Here is a 15,735-nt window from a genome sequence, read left to right as displayed (position 1 = left end):
GGCTATCAAAACTCCAACAGTCATTTAAGACCTGTTTTGAGGTGCCTTGGTGGGACTTCAGCCAAACAGGTTTTCCGTTCTGTTCCGTATTGGCACATCTGAGCTGAACCACCCACTCCTGTGGCTTGTGTCATGTTCAGAAGACTCAGTGTTGGTTTGAGAGTCCCAGCTCCTGGAGTCGGGTGGGTGTATACAAATCTGTTTCTATTTTCAGAAAGCTCTCTAGGCCCCATGATGCAAGGAAGAAGTTTGAAAGGGAAGAAGGTCATCAACCAAGGTCTTGGGGTTGCATCTTACTCCTCGTGCAGAAAATAACTGAACCTTTTTTCAGATAGCTGGAAAGAACTCTGAACGCACAAAGCTTTCAGTACAGAATATGATGGTCCATCTGATTTGGGCTTACAGAATAAATTTGTTGTTGTTGTTAGACTGAAATATTAGTTTCCCTCATGGTAATGACTGAAAGTTTTAGAAAATGGGGAACATGTTACTTGATTTAGTTACAAAAATTGAAGTATGATTCAGTTCTAAGAGAAATCTAGACCATTATTGGAGGAATTGTTTAAGAAAAGCCTCACAAATCCAAATGTTACATATTTCCTGTGTGACTTTCAATGAAATTCAGCAGCATATGCTTCAGGTGACTCCTTTCTGAAAATGCATGTACTTTATTTTTTATTTCAGAAAAACTTCTTTGGAATAGAACATGTCAATAACAATGGTCTTAAAATGATATTCCACTTTTCCTGTGTTTTTTTTTAATAATAAGGATAGAATATATATCCTCATTCTGCTTAGTTTATTATTTCTGTCTTTATGCATATTTTTCAGAAATTAATTTTGTACCCTTTTTCTGAACCTGTCTTGACAGAAACAGCACTCTGCAAAAAGGGTTAAAAGGCCAAGTCCCTGCATCTTCTGCTGAATGTTAAACCTCACTTTCCTTGCTGTAAATACTATTTTCCCTGTGCTTATGTTTTCTAGAAGCAGTTAGTGAAATAGCTCCTAATACAACCTCTCTCTCCAGACTGCTGCAATGGGGTGACCACAAGCTTGGTGTGTTCCTGTGCCAGTGAGGGATGCTCTGTTTAACATAAATGGATGTAGAGCAAAAAGTACTCAGTTGCCTGCCTTTGATTTCATTTTCAATACCACAGCCAGGAGACAGAATATGAACTGGAAAGGTTGTTAAAAGATGATAACAGCAAACGTGAAGACTTCTTCCATTGCCTCTCTCCCACCACCTGCTTGGTCCTTTGGACTGATCTCATCCAAGGGTCTTTCTCTGATCTTTAGCTTTTCATGACCCCAGATTGCATCTGACCTGTTCAGACTGGAGCCTTGTATATGCTGAAATGGCATGAACTGCTGAACTGGGGTGATTTGTGTGCCATGTGAAACATACCTGCTGTGCTGGGAGGCCACTTTCTCCTAGTACCTCGGCGGTCAGGCAGAGGCTGCTTCATGATCTTCCTAGGGTGCAGGCAGTCCTACAAGGCACAGTGACTAAAAGCAATGAACCTTATTTCGGTTTGTTAAACAGGAACTGTGTTAGTGTAAGGCGGTGTTAATGTAAGGCAGTGGTGGAGGCTGAATCCAAGGGAAACTTCGCACTAAGGTGAGATGTTTCTGTTACTCACACTCCTGCATAGCTATTTTTCATTTTGAAGTTAGGTTTTTTTGTGCTCTCCTTCCAAACGAAGCAAGCCTGCACATGCCTGAGTGTCCTACATACAGATTAATGTTACTGTGAGCTGTTTCTTTATCAGTGGTACCAAGATATCAGAACTTAATAATCAATGTGCCTGATAATATAGTACAAGTCCTAATTTTCCAGTTGGTATAGTACCAATATTTGTAGTAAATTTAAAATCACGTCAGCTATATCAAAACTTTTGCACAGTGATCCATAACATGCAATACAACACGATTTAAAAAAAAAAGACAAATATAATGCTAAAAATTAATTCCATGACTTGGCTGCAATATCTGTGTATTGACCTAAGAAGCACAGAATGACCTAGAGGTTTTTTCCTTATCTCCTTATCCTACCAAGTACGTGTAGAAAACAATTATCCATTGCTTCTGACCTTAATACTGTCCCCTTTTAATAATGTTTGGGGTACCCAGTTAGTGATTCAAAAAAGCAATTTGGATTGTCTAAGCGACTTTGTAGCAGCTGATGTGAGACAAGTGATTATTAGAAAGAGCATGATGGATGTAAACTTAAAACCAGACCTTGAGCCTATAACGCATGCTGCTGTTTCACCCGTGCATGATTAGCGGGACAGATTTTCAACAATACCAGGACAGGAGGTGAAAAGGAGCTATAGGGAATTGTTTTCCTAAAGCTCAGCAGTCTGTGAGCTGCACTGTAGCTGGTCATTTGCACACACCTTATTAAAATTTATGCTGCATTAAGGAGACTGTCAAGAGGCAAGTCTTTGCCTTAACAAATGGTAATGAAGTTTTCAGAGGTATCTGTTCTTTCACAGAAGATCATTTATCTTTGGTAGAACAGGTTTTGCTGGAGCCTTGATTGATTGCTGAAGACAAGTTTAGCTATTCCGCTTGGTGAGAAAGGATCGCTGGTGTATACTTTTCCTCTTTTGTTTTTTCTTTCTTTGGGGTGATTGATGTACTCAAACCAGTCCTTTCCACATGATGTGAATGCCATGTAACATCAGACATGTGAAGAAACTCGATATTCCCATGCTGAAATTGATAAAAGCCTCCCAAAACCCTGCTCAGACTTCATATTATGATAGTGTCGCCAGCTTGCTGACTCTTTGGGATAGCCCAGGGCTGCGTCTGTGAGCCCTGCGAGATGCTGCTGGCCAAAGGGAGCCTTGTGGGGAGCGAGGGGTGGGCAGGAGGTGGAGGGGAGCAGGACATACTACAGGTGTTGCCTGTAGAGAGAGGAGCTGGCTTGTTTACTTGCAGGAGAGGGCAGAAAGAGGGAGGTTAAGAGGAGTGGGACAAGCACCTGCATGGGTTTCCTTGAGAGGGGTGAGGGTTGGGGAGGGGTGTCCCTTGCCTGCTGACCTGGGCAGTAGTGATGCCTTCCGGAGAGCCTTGGTGGCTGTCTGTCAAGAGAAGCAGGTAAGGGTGCAGAGAGATGGAGGGCCTCAGGGCAGAGGAGATCCAGGAAAAGCAGATGGCATATATATGTATTTTGCTTTACTTGGTTTCTGATGTGTAGGAAAGAGCAGAGGCTCTGTATGGTGAGGTACCTCTCCAGAGGGAAGGGAAATGTGTTTGTGGGGCTTTTTTGTCTTCTTCAGCCAAATAATTTCCAGGAAAATAGTGAGATTTTACAAAGTATTAGATAATGAGACCTCTCATGCTTTGCCAAATCTGGGCATGAGGCAGACCCTGAGGCTGTGCAGGAGAATTGCTGCCTTCATCTTCGCCTCTGGATGCTTGAAGAGGAATCAGCCACCTCGTGCCAGGCATGGCAAGGGAGGCCCTTGACACCCCTGGATCTAGCAGGGGGACCCCAAGCCAGCACATGGGAAGCTATGGAGGGATCTGTTAACGTACTCCCCAGCACTTCTATAGGGGTTTCAGTGTCTGCGCAGAGGTTTTTCTGTCTGCAAGCCTGCTGGAGGGAGGCACATCTTGCTTTAGGGTGAGGTGCCCTCTTTTGTTTTAAAACTGGGGAAAAAAGAGAGTATATCTTTATGGTCTTTTCTTAAGGCCCTAACTAAATGATCTTGTTAAGAGTGATTTATGGTAATTTGTTGAAGTGATGTAAACCACTTCCATGTTAAAATGCACAGTTTGGTTAAAAGAGAAGTCTTTACATTTTGTAACTGATCTACTGAAGTCTGCTTTAACTGACCTGTCTCTGTTGCCTTGATTCAAATATGAAAATCCCTGGAGACTCTTCAGCTGTCAAATGATTATGGATGTTTAGCAGAGGAATTAGAGGTCTGCAATACATTATTGTGCAAAGAATAAGCATGGAGGAAAAGATGATTCATCACTGACCTACACCAGCCCTGTATTCATGTAACTCATTCAAACTCAGCTAAATTCAGTCACCTTGTATGTGGCTAAAAAAGCTGGGAGGGAATTGTGCCACACCTGGTCTGTGTGTGCAGTGCTTGTTATCTCCTCACTGCTGTGTTTGGCAAAACCCTGCTACCCTAATCCCTTAGATGGGGAAACTGAGGCATAAACTGGCTCGAAGCATGTAGAAAGTCGGAGTTACTGGCAGGAATACAACACAGGCTGCTGGTGGGGATCGCCAGTGGGGAGCTCATGTGCCTCCCAAAACCTGAGCATTGGCTGAGGTGACCCACTGGCCTCGAGCCCCTTTGTGGCTGAAACCAAAATTTTGGGTCCCCACAGCTGAATCTGAATGGGCTCAGAGCTACGCCTGTGTGCACTGTTATCTGCCACTTAAAAGCTGGTTAGAAATCCAAAAGCCTGCCAGAAAGTGTGTTATAATGCCAGGTAAACAAAGCTTGCAATTTGGCCTTCAGCTCAGGGAAAATGCAACATTTTTTCCCCTTCTTCCCTCGCTGTGTGAAAAGCTCGTGAAACCACTTAGGGGGAAAGAAGAGTGATGCAGGCTTGTTTTGCCACATGGGTGGTTAGTTACTAGGAGATGCATTGAGGAAACTTGCTTAATGAACCCACAAAACTCCCCCCCTTTCATGGCAAGTTGGTGGCTTTTACTGGTAGCACTAAGCCCCCAAACAAATTTCCTTTTCAACCCCCTGTTTCTGCCACCAGCACCATAAGTATCAGCAGGCTCCATAGAAAACCTGAAGGTGATAACGTTTTAGAAATTAAAAGACCTCAAGCATTGACAAATGCCTGTGACAGAGCAGAGATGTTTGATGTGAGAAGATGTGTAACAAACTAATCTGTTTGCTTGTCTCAGTCTGCAGCTATGAGAAATGAAGTATTACCTGGGAGCTTTTGTAGAAATACTTCAACTTTTAAAGTAAATACATAATCCTGGAACTGTGCAATTGCAATGTTAATTTAAAGAGAAATTAAATTTAAAGTAGTCTTTGTTTTGTTTTGTTTTTTAAATCTGGTATCTCCAGGTTATTGAGCATAGCCAGTGCATGACTGGATTTCTCATTCATCATTTGAAAGCCATTTTGCTTGATGTCTTTTAAGAATATCGAATTAAAAAAGGTTTGCTTGACTGAAATCTGACTCAACTGTACAGACAGCTCACTGTTGTGAAAATTCTTCCCCCTTCAGCTTTCCTTCAAAGGAAGTTATTAAATGCTAGAAGGTACTGAAATTCTATTCAATGCTAGTACAGAGGGAGAAATTAAACACTTATGAATTGTGATGGTTTTGGTTGCAGTCTGTACTGAAGTAACCTGACTGATCTGTGAGCTTTACTGTTTTCTCCTTATTTGTTCATCACTATGGTGGGATTTGCTAGTATGCAGTTTCTCAAGCGTGAAATACATTTCCTCAATGTGTAACATATAATCCAAACTTAAATGCAAAGTCTTATTAAGGACTGATGACCAAAAAAAAAAAAATTAAAACCTCAGCATCTTTTATTTTTTTCTCCATTGACTCTACTGCATTTGTATTGGGCCCATTTCCAGCTCAGAAATAAGCTTTCCTTTGTTAAAGACTAACTCTTAGCATGAGATTATTTATCAGTATGGAGCATTTTACTTACAGGAACCTGTTCACGGTTTCATACTGAAAAGAGCAGAGCTAGCAGGGGATCTGCCCACAGCTGCTGGTAATGCTGAATAAACAAAAGTATTCTGGGATCAAATACTAGGATATGTAGGGGATAGTGTAGGTAAACAGAGCTTTTCTTTTTCCCCAACACCAGAGCTCTCTGCTTTAACTTATTCCAAATAATGGCAAAACCATGGTATTTTGAAGTGGGAATCCATAATTCAGATGTAGCAGGATGGCATAATGTAAACCTTTTGACTGTTTTGGGGGGGACAAAAGGGAAGCAAAGAGCAAGTGTGTGATAAAAGAAAAACCCATCAAGTAGAATACCTGCCTGATCACTTGGTGGTGGGTTTTTTTAATTATTTACAAAGGATAATTGCTGCATGAACTCCTGGAATAAAATTTTGCCATGTGTCAGGATTTTGGAGGATTCTTATGTGCCGTCACTGTTATTCCTATACTTTGTCACAGTCTTCATGTAAGAGGATTTGAGGAGATATCACCTCTCCTCTGTGCTGCAATTCCCAAGCAGTGCCACTAGATGTCCAGTTTTCTGTAAGGTTTATGCTGCTTTCAAAATTACTGGTATTGTGTTTGAAATATGGGAAGGGATTTCAGCAAGTCAGCATTTACATTATTCATGTTTTTACTTCCCCTTTGACTAGTACTGTAGCTATTTTTGAAAAATTTGCCACTAAGAGTGGTTTAACGTGGTTTAACTAAAATTCTTACAGTGGCTGAGGCTGGGAATGTGGGTCTGACAAAATGCAGGCATCCTCTGTTGCTGTATTCAGCAGAATAACTTGTGGTAACTTGGTTTTGAATTGCTGTATAGCAGTGCTGCTATACTGGGATATACATCTTAATTAAAACCTTGTACAAAACTCAAGCCCTTGGCTCTGTAGCTGCTAACAATGGGGGATATTTGGCATAAAGTACTTTTTTTGTGGATTGCTTTTATTTAAAAATAATTTTGAGGCAAAGCTATGCATGAATTACGCTGTGTGTTGCATCTCTGCAGGTCTGAGCAGAGGATTTGTGCCTCTGTGCAGCAGTATATGAATTATAATGTGAAATACCACCAGTGCACATTCAGATGGTGATATTCACCACTGCCTTCATGCCGATTATATACACTAGGGCTCCAAAACTAGGCAGGCACAACCAATATGTGTTTCTGGCCTCCAGATCCCAAAGGGCTGTTTCTTGATCCTCTTGCCATAAGCCCCTGGAAATTTGTCCCGACACTCGTCATAGTGAGTGCTGAAGCTGTCTTTGCAGCTCTGACCTGCAGAGCCATGATATGGGGCAGGAGAGGTGTCCCTTGCCCTTAACGACTGTGCAGATGGAGGCGGTGTTGCTATGAAGTTTGTGTGTTTACTGGTTCCTTCCTGTGGTTAGAGGCACCAGCGGTTGCTACCCATTTCATGGACATACGGCTGCTTCCCTTGCTTGGCTCAGCCTCGCTGTGTTGCCCCTTATCACAGCAGTTCAGCCAGGTGAACACTCACAACCAAGAAAGGCATGTCCTAATTAGCCATAAATATTTATTTATTTTGGCTGAAGGAAAAAAGGTAATTTACATCTCCAGCTGTCTTCAGCAAATAGTAGAACACCAGGAAGCAAATAAGTTAGGTATTAAAAGAATAAAATGCATCTGCTCATGTTTGGTAGTTTGGATGCGATGTTTAAATGTGCTGATTTGCCTAGTGCCATTGCACAGATGTGAAGGCACCACCTTCTCCCACAGCTCACAGCCTGCTGCTGCGCATCCTGCCTCTCTCTGCCAGTGATGCTACAAGGCTTGAGAGGTTTAAAAGAGTGTTGGAGGGATGGGGGCACAAGTTTCTCCCCTTTTCCTTGGCCTCACACTGGGAGGTGTGCAGTTATATAGGAGCAAGATTTGCCATGTTTAGAAAAGCTGTGTGTCAAAATGTCAGTGCTCTCAAACCTCAGTTTCACTGATCAGCTGCTACAAGTGCAGGCAAATACGCAAGGGGATAGTGAGGTCTGGATATTTCTCTTTTCTCATTCTGGGGAGATGATTCGGTTGCCTCAGTCATGGCATCTCATTCCTTCTTAGCTCCACACATGTATCTGGGTGTTTGTTTTTTTGACCAATGACCTCCAGACCTGAAATGTAATAGCAATTTTATTTGTAGGGTTTTGATAACTTGGGACGTGGGCAAGAAAGCCGTGTTGCAGGCAACCTACAAGACGACATTCAAACCACTGATTGGAAATAGACTCAACAAAAGGAAGAGCTCGGGACATACAAAAAGGAGGCAGGGAATGGCACTTAACATAAGGCGGTCTGTGGTTCCCCTTGCAAATGTGCTCATCCTGTAGCATGTAAATGCCAAAAACCAATCTGGTTTTTGGTCTGGTAATGGATCAGGATACGTGGCAGTAGCTACATGCACACTGCAAAAACAATGCTAATCTATAGTTTAGGATTTAGTGCTTGTCATTAGTTCTTGTGTGGAGATTTTCAGCATGGTGCTTTTATGAAGAATAAATATTATTTTAACCATATCACTCCTGGAAAAAGAGACTTGGGGTTTCATAGTAGCCTAATAGTGGATCTTGAAAAGGACTCACAGCCCTGGGCTTTCAACGCATCCTTCTACTCTGGAAAAATAAGCACTACAAAAAGCTGTCAATATGATCAAGAAAAACAGGTTTGCCCTTAACAGTGCTTTACCTGAATAATACCTAAATATACGTTCTTGCTGGGGTAGGGGGGAAACTCCTTTAGGTAAACAGGACTGCAGTTTGCATCAGGATGTAATTTGTTACTATGCTCCTGGACCTTAACCTGTCTCTAGTTTACCTAGAGCTCTGCATGATTACTGCTACTGGAAGTGCTATATTAATCATTTTATGCTTGAAAACACAAATTAAGGTAACAAAAACTCCACCAAAAGTGGAGATGCAGAGACACGGAGGCTTTTTAGAGGAATGTTACCATGGGCATTTCTCCCAGACTAATAGTTTATTTTCAGACAAACAGCTGGTTTGGGAAGAACAGAAATATTCTGTCATACAGCCAGATCTTAAAAACTTGATGAGGATGAGAAGTTTAAACTACTGGCAATGTTGAGTACACATACAAACTTATCAGAAGTCCATTATATTTACTGCCTTGCTTTGTTAAACCTTGGACTCCTTAAATCATACTATTACCTGGAAATCTCACCTTTCATTAAAACAAACAAACAACACCCATCCCACCCACCCCCAATACCCATCATTTGTTGCTATAGGGAAAGGGATTGAAAATACGATCCGGAGAGAATTATGAAAGAAATGCGTATCACACTGCTTGAAACCTAGTCCTATTTTTGAACAGTAGGGCCAGTGATCCATGGAGGAAAAAAACCCTTGTGCCTGGCAACAATCAAGGTGTGAACAGGAGAATGCTAAGAAATACTATATAAAAATGTCTTTGAATTTTTTTCTTGAGGCAAGGCTTGGGGTTTAGACTGTGGCAGGCCCTTCAACCTTGTATGAGAGTGAGCGAGAGAAGGTTTATGAAATATCTCAGGTTTGCATAGCTTTCTCCATGCATAAACCTTTGAGTGACTTGCTCACCTTTTAAAGTTTCAAAATCAAGTAAAGAAATGAAGCATTTTTAATCTAGAGTGTCTGTGTCTGGGCGCAGGTTGGCAATGACTTGTCAGGAGCAATTAAAACAGACTTGACTTACGTGCTGGCAGTTTAGGTAGATTTGTCCTAGTTCAGGTGTCAAAATGTAGCATAGAAACCAGGTAAGGGACTTTAGAGGTCTTGAGCTAAGTGCTAAAAATGTTTCCTGTGTTTACAGGAGCACTAAACACCCAGTGTCAGGGGAATATATGAAAGGTTATGGAAAGAAAGAATGGAAGTAAGTTAAGTTCCAGACAAATTATTAAAGCTCTGTAAGACACTAGTGCCTCCTGATAAAACTGTTGGATTATCTAGGTGGTGGTGTGGGCTGCATGCAGTCTGCAATCGAAGCACTCTGTTATTCAGGGTTTTGATGAATAGCAGCTTGCAGATTGAGATTAACATGTTTAGAAACTTAATGAAAGGCTGAAGAGAAAACAAGTCGGTGTAGGCTTTGTTTGGTTTTGCCTCCAGACCTATTTCCTTATAATCAAACTAAAGTTTTGTGGGCCTGATTCCGCTCTTACTTATGGGAGTCAAGGCTTGTGCTGTTTCAGGCAAGAACAGCTATGCAGAGGTGGGAGGGTGCTTCTTATTCTGGTACCTTTAGAATAATTTATGGATTCTTTTCTTCTTCATCAGTGAATACGTAAACCAAGGAGGCAGTTTTCAGTGACACGGAGGCCCTTTGGCAAAATAAAGAGAGAAAGAACAGAGCAGTGCAAAGTCAGTAGCTTGTGACTTGAAACCTGGGTTCAGTTACCAGTCATTGGCTGTGACCTTGGGGAAACCACTGAGCCTCAGCTTACCTTTATTCTCCATTTGAAAATGAAGATAATAGTGTTCCTGTATTTCAAGACTCTCGTGGGGGTGCTAATGGTAGGTCCCTTGATGAGAAAGAGGTCTTGTTACAGGACCTCAGTTAGAAGTATTTGGGAATAAGAACTGCAAAGGCCAAACTTGTTTAGTGATGTTACGCCAGTTCATTTCAGCTAATTTGATTCTTATTTCTCTTCCTTACAGACAGGGAGACAACCACTCATGGAGGATTTTAATTTTCTTCCCTCAGATTTTTCAAATTTCCACTAAGCTAACAGAATTGAATTATTTTTGTGTCTGCTCCTCTTTCTTAAGTAGAACTAATGGCCTAACGGGTTAAGGGAAATATTTTTTCCTGAACTTGCCTTGGTTACTCTTGATAGTTACTTAGCATTATCCCAAAGGTTTGCGATGGCTCTTAAATTCTTCACACAATGCTTCAACTTCCTGGATGGGGGACAAAGCAAGTGTTCTGCTATTATTGATAGGCTGTCCCCTCATACACCTTCACTGTGTGGAAGTGTATAGAGCACAAAGCCTAAGTGATCTGCTCAAGATAAATTGTAGTGCAGAACAGCTGGAGATAAAGAAATGTAACCTAAGCACCTGGCTTCTTTTCTCTCCATTTGTCCCAGAGGAGGAGTCCATATCGCTAGTCATCAGGGATGGAAATTCTGTTCTTCAGGAAGAATTAGGCAGCCTGGAGATCAAGCCTTGCCTTAGCATAGTGCTGTAGAGCTGTTCTAGTAATCAAGCTTAGCATCCAGGGCCTGAGATAAGTACTGGAATCTGGCTCAAGTGATTTATCTTTGCTTGAATTGAGATTATTGCATTGATGACATCCTTGTGATGTGTCTTACTCTAAAGACAATTTCACAGAAACCTGCACCTCCTCTGAATAAAAGAAAATAAAAAAATTTCCAGTAAGATGAATTCAGCTGCCTGATGCTATAACTGGTATGAATGCTCTTAGCTCCTATTGAGCTTTTCACATTGTACTGGTGTCCCAAGAGAAATCAAGAATCTGACAGAGGGCTGCTCTGTAATGGGTTGTGGATTAGAAGTAATGAATCACTTGCAGGAAGTTGTCTTTGCTGGAATATAAGCCAATATTTAGTCTCCAAAGCAAGTCTCAAAGTGCTTTAAAAACAAAATAATAAAAAAATCTTCTACTCTGTACTCTTAGCCTGTCCTTCAGCAGCCTCCTGATGCTGGCACATAAAGTATGGAAAGAATTTTATAAACTTTCTGTCTATATTACAATCTGAACTTTTTACCCTGCCTGTAAACCAGTATCACCTTCCCCTCTTCTCCCTTATTTTAATAGCGTTACTGCTTAGTGTTTGCCTCATACTTTCTACCCAAGGTGCTAGAGTGTAGCACAAAGCGCTCTTCATTTGTGCTAATAGCTGAACTGTTTGCTGTCGTGTAAGAGCAGAGGGAAATGAGGCACTGAGAAATTGCCATCCACTGGCACCCAGTCTGGAACACAAACGATTTTTTTTTCTCTGTCAGTATTAATCAAAGCATGAACTTGAAATTGCTCTTTTTTTTTTTCCTCTCTCACCTTTGCTTCTCAGTTGTGGTTCATCAAGCAGTTTTGACCGTTTCACTTTGAAAGAGGCATTGAAATGTGGAAAAGCATTTAAGATCTTCAGTTACAATTTGATAAGGATAGTGCCGGCTCCATGAAATTTCCCAAGCCTGAAAAGTCTCCCTTGGTAAGCCTATTGCACTTCAGTGCCTCTACAACAGGCTTTTAAAATATTTTGCAATTTTTTTTTTATTTTTTTTTTAAGAAAATATATTTTAACTAGGACACTAACTGTCCTTGGCCTTTCTATGTCATGTGAAAAGGGCTCTAATGTGAATACTGTCCTCCAGCCCTGTTACACAAATTGAAGGACCGTTCCCTTTTCAGCCGCCATCATATACATAGCAGAAGCAAACTTTCCTTTAATATGGGCCTTGCTCTTTTTTTCCTCTTCTGTGATGCACTTAAAGGTAGCTATGTAGTGTCATATAATAGCTCAGCTATATTATTGGTAGCAAAATGATGTATGATGCTTTTGGGCAGGAGATGAGAATACCTACTGGAAGGCTGTCTTGATAGAGCAAACCATCCATCCTTCTATTTATTTATTGTAAAAAAAATGGAAATTATTGATCTTTCTGTGACCTAGCAGCCTGCTCTTGACAGCAACTGCAAGAAGGCATGCTTTTGAAAGGAACTGCTTTTGTGCTAACTTTTCATTCTCGAAGACTTTTACATTGTTTCAGGAAAAAAACATGCAGATGCATTTTAGTGCTACAGTCAGACTTTGAAAACTTTTTCCAGCCCTTATTAGAAACCCCATATCAAGTTAATTATTTCACATGTCTTGTATGATTCTTGTACGCAATCTTTGCCTCCCTTCTGCAACTGTAATGACTCTGTTGTGTAACTGTGGAGTGATGGCAATTTTGGACTTTATACTGTGGTCATGCTCAAGGAAAATTTGCTTGCTTATTTATTTTAAATATGCCCAGATCTACTTGCATATCTGAATTTCATACAGAAGTGAGAAAGTTTACTGTGATTACACTTCTTTGGGTAGCGTGTGCATACTAGTTTTGTCCTATGTAATGTGCAATCCTGCCTACAGGCTCTTGAACCTAGGCCAGGAGTGCAGGTTATACTGAAGTTTGGGATTTTATTTTTTAAAAGGAAAACAATATACAGAGCAATAACTTTGAAGAACAAAAGGTGGCTTTTGAAGCACTTCTGTGGGAGGCAACAAAACCTGTGTTCTCCAAAAAGTAGAGAAGTATTTGACAAATGAAGAAGGGTTCCCACGATAGTCTTCCTTTCTTCTCTTCTGTCACCTCCTCTGCAGGAAGATGCTGTGAAATACCATAAAGTACGGTTTCAGGCTAGCCGCATGTCTCCCAGGTCCTCACCTCGTCGGGAGGAAAAGAAACGCACAGTGAGCAAGCCCTGATGCAGATTAATCATCTCATTTTTTTGTCATGATGCAGTTTTGGATTAACATGTAGCTTTTAAAAATCCCTTTTCAAGCACTTAGGACAGGGAAGTGGTAAACTGTGACACAGCAGCACTAGCCAGTGTACCTCCAGAGCAAAAAAACTGACCCCTGAGCTTATCCCCAAATGGGTGCAATCCCATCTTTGCCTCTGGAGGAAGTGCAAGGTTGCTAATGTAGTCTGTGCTTCTGAGGTCACTTTGGCATTCTGGCTGCCGAACACTTCCTGGTTGCTTAATTCAAGGTATGTTCAGCCTCACTGTGATATATCAGCATTTTGTTTCTCTTTGAAAGTGTGACTTTGAGACCAACCCCAGAATTTCACTCTGTATGGCCAAGACCTGTGCCTTGAAGCGGATGGGAAACTGACAGGGCCTTGCTTGCAATTTCACAACGTGTGTCAGAGCTAAATATATCATTAAGGCACTGCCACTCTGTTTCTCATCATATTTTATTGCTTTTTATTGTTCCAGGTGTTTGCAGCTCTGTGTTAATGAAGGATTGGAAGTGCACTGTGCCAGCAGCAGCACTGGGAAGCAGACTGTTACGTCCTGGTATGATTCTGCTAGTGTTTGAAGATGCAAAGAGCAGGGAGAGGTTTGTAAGGGGGAAAGACTGCTTTCACCTAATGTGGATTTTTTTCCTTGTGTGAAAATCTGGCTTAAATTAAAAAAAAAAAAAAAAATAAAGGAAAAATAATTATACTAAATCTGGAAGTCTTATATGTGGCTTGTGGGTGAACACTACTGAATACTAGAGCTGCTGTCAGGTTAAATACTAGCCCATGGTGACCATGAAGGTCCTGCAACTCTCTTAACCTAACTAGAATTGTTTCCAGTGAAGGCAGTCACTGCAATATGCATTTCCCTCCAGTGATACATTCATGTCTTCAGGTTCATTCTGGATTTGCTGGTATAGCTATTTCTGCCTCTTCCCTTTGAATTCAAATCAATGCAAAGGCTAAAATTCTGTGATGATCAGTAGATATTCCCCCCCCCCCCCAAACATCTGCTCTTGCCAAATGGACTGGCAAATCTTTCACATGGTTTTATTCTAACATTTCCCCCCATGCCCCCAGGCCTCCTTGCTTCATGAAGTTACGCCAATATTTGCTTGCTTAAACAAATATTGATGACATTTTAGATGGACTAGAGTAGACTTCACTCCTAACTTCATCTATTGGCAAGAAGATAATTTTCCTCTCCTCTGTTTAACCTTTTTCCTACAGTTGCAGTTCATCTTGGATCATGTATTTCAGACCCCCTCCAGAGCAGGAAAATATTCCGTGTTCTCACATCCAAGATTCTTTTTGCTGTCCTTCACCGATTAGAAATCCAGAGGTTACCTTCAATTGACTGAACATTACCTCATCTTTGGCTGAGGGTAAGAATGTGCACATACATTAGAATAACAAGCTATTATTTGTATTATTTGTATCCATTTCAGATACCTTGAAATGGAAGAAGATAGACTTCCTCCACTAGAACTGAGAAGCAAAGCATACACAGAGACAATTACTGCAGAACAAAAGGCATGGGTTAGTTTGATTCCAAATCTACAACCTCCAACACAAAGTTTAAAGGGAAAAAAGGAATTAAAGATATGTTTGATAATTTCCTTAAATTTGAGAGTTGCTATAAATTAGTAAAGATACTAACTAAGGCATAGGAAACAAAAATCCTATAATCCAGAAAAATCCGTCCTCGTAAATCGGAAGGTATGATAAGAGGTGGGGAGAAAACAAGCTCCCCCCCCTCCCCCCCCCGCCTCTTAGTGTGCTATTATACACATGACACACTAGCAACATTTTCATTAACCTAGCAAAAATTGTATGTCACGTTGCCTGGTTTAAACTATACTTGGCATTATAGGAAGCCAAGAATTCAAAGCTTGTATTGCTGCGCTGGGAGCCAGGAGGAGCTTGCCGTGGCAGAGGGGAGGAGAGGAAAGGGAGGACTGCTGTCTTTCTGAGGCAGTGCAGTTGCGTTCCAGGTAGTCACATGCGAATTGCGAAATAATGTGTTAGACAAATATGCACCTTTTTCAAATTACTCAAGGGTTTGTTTTATTTGTGAAGTTTAATAGATACATTTGTATCGGTAATGTACCAATCTTCATGTATGCCATTTGCTACACGAAAAGAGATTCTATTAACATGTTTCAAAGTGATGAGGACTACAGCTTCATTAATTTCTAGACACCTTATTAATTGTTCATGTTACTGATAGATCCTTTTTTTAACTTTCATGTTACCCCATAACTTTTCCTTATCATACATCTGTGCCACTAACTAGGTATGAATTCCATTTGTCTGTGCTCACACCTGTGTCGTTTGGCGCTTGGTGTGCAGTTACTGCTGTGTTTATGTGCCTCAATCCGATCGACAGAATTTTGGGGTGTGTTAAAGAGGGCAGATTTAGATCCCACTGCATTTCTTTGTGTGTGCATGTGTACACTTTCTAGATGGTAAAGCTTGAAATGTGATCACAGCATGGCCTGTATCTGCTCTGGATATAGTGTGTAAGGAGAAAAAGACTTACTTTGCAGAAAGAGGTGGCTGTGTGTAAGC

Source organism: Accipiter gentilis, chromosome 12 (assembly GCF_929443795.1).
Source record: "Accipiter gentilis chromosome 12, bAccGen1.1, whole genome shotgun sequence".
In the NCBI taxonomy this organism is placed as follows: domain Eukaryota; kingdom Metazoa; phylum Chordata; class Aves; order Accipitriformes; family Accipitridae; genus Astur; species Astur gentilis.
Note: the sequence above shows the minus strand (reverse complement) of the source record.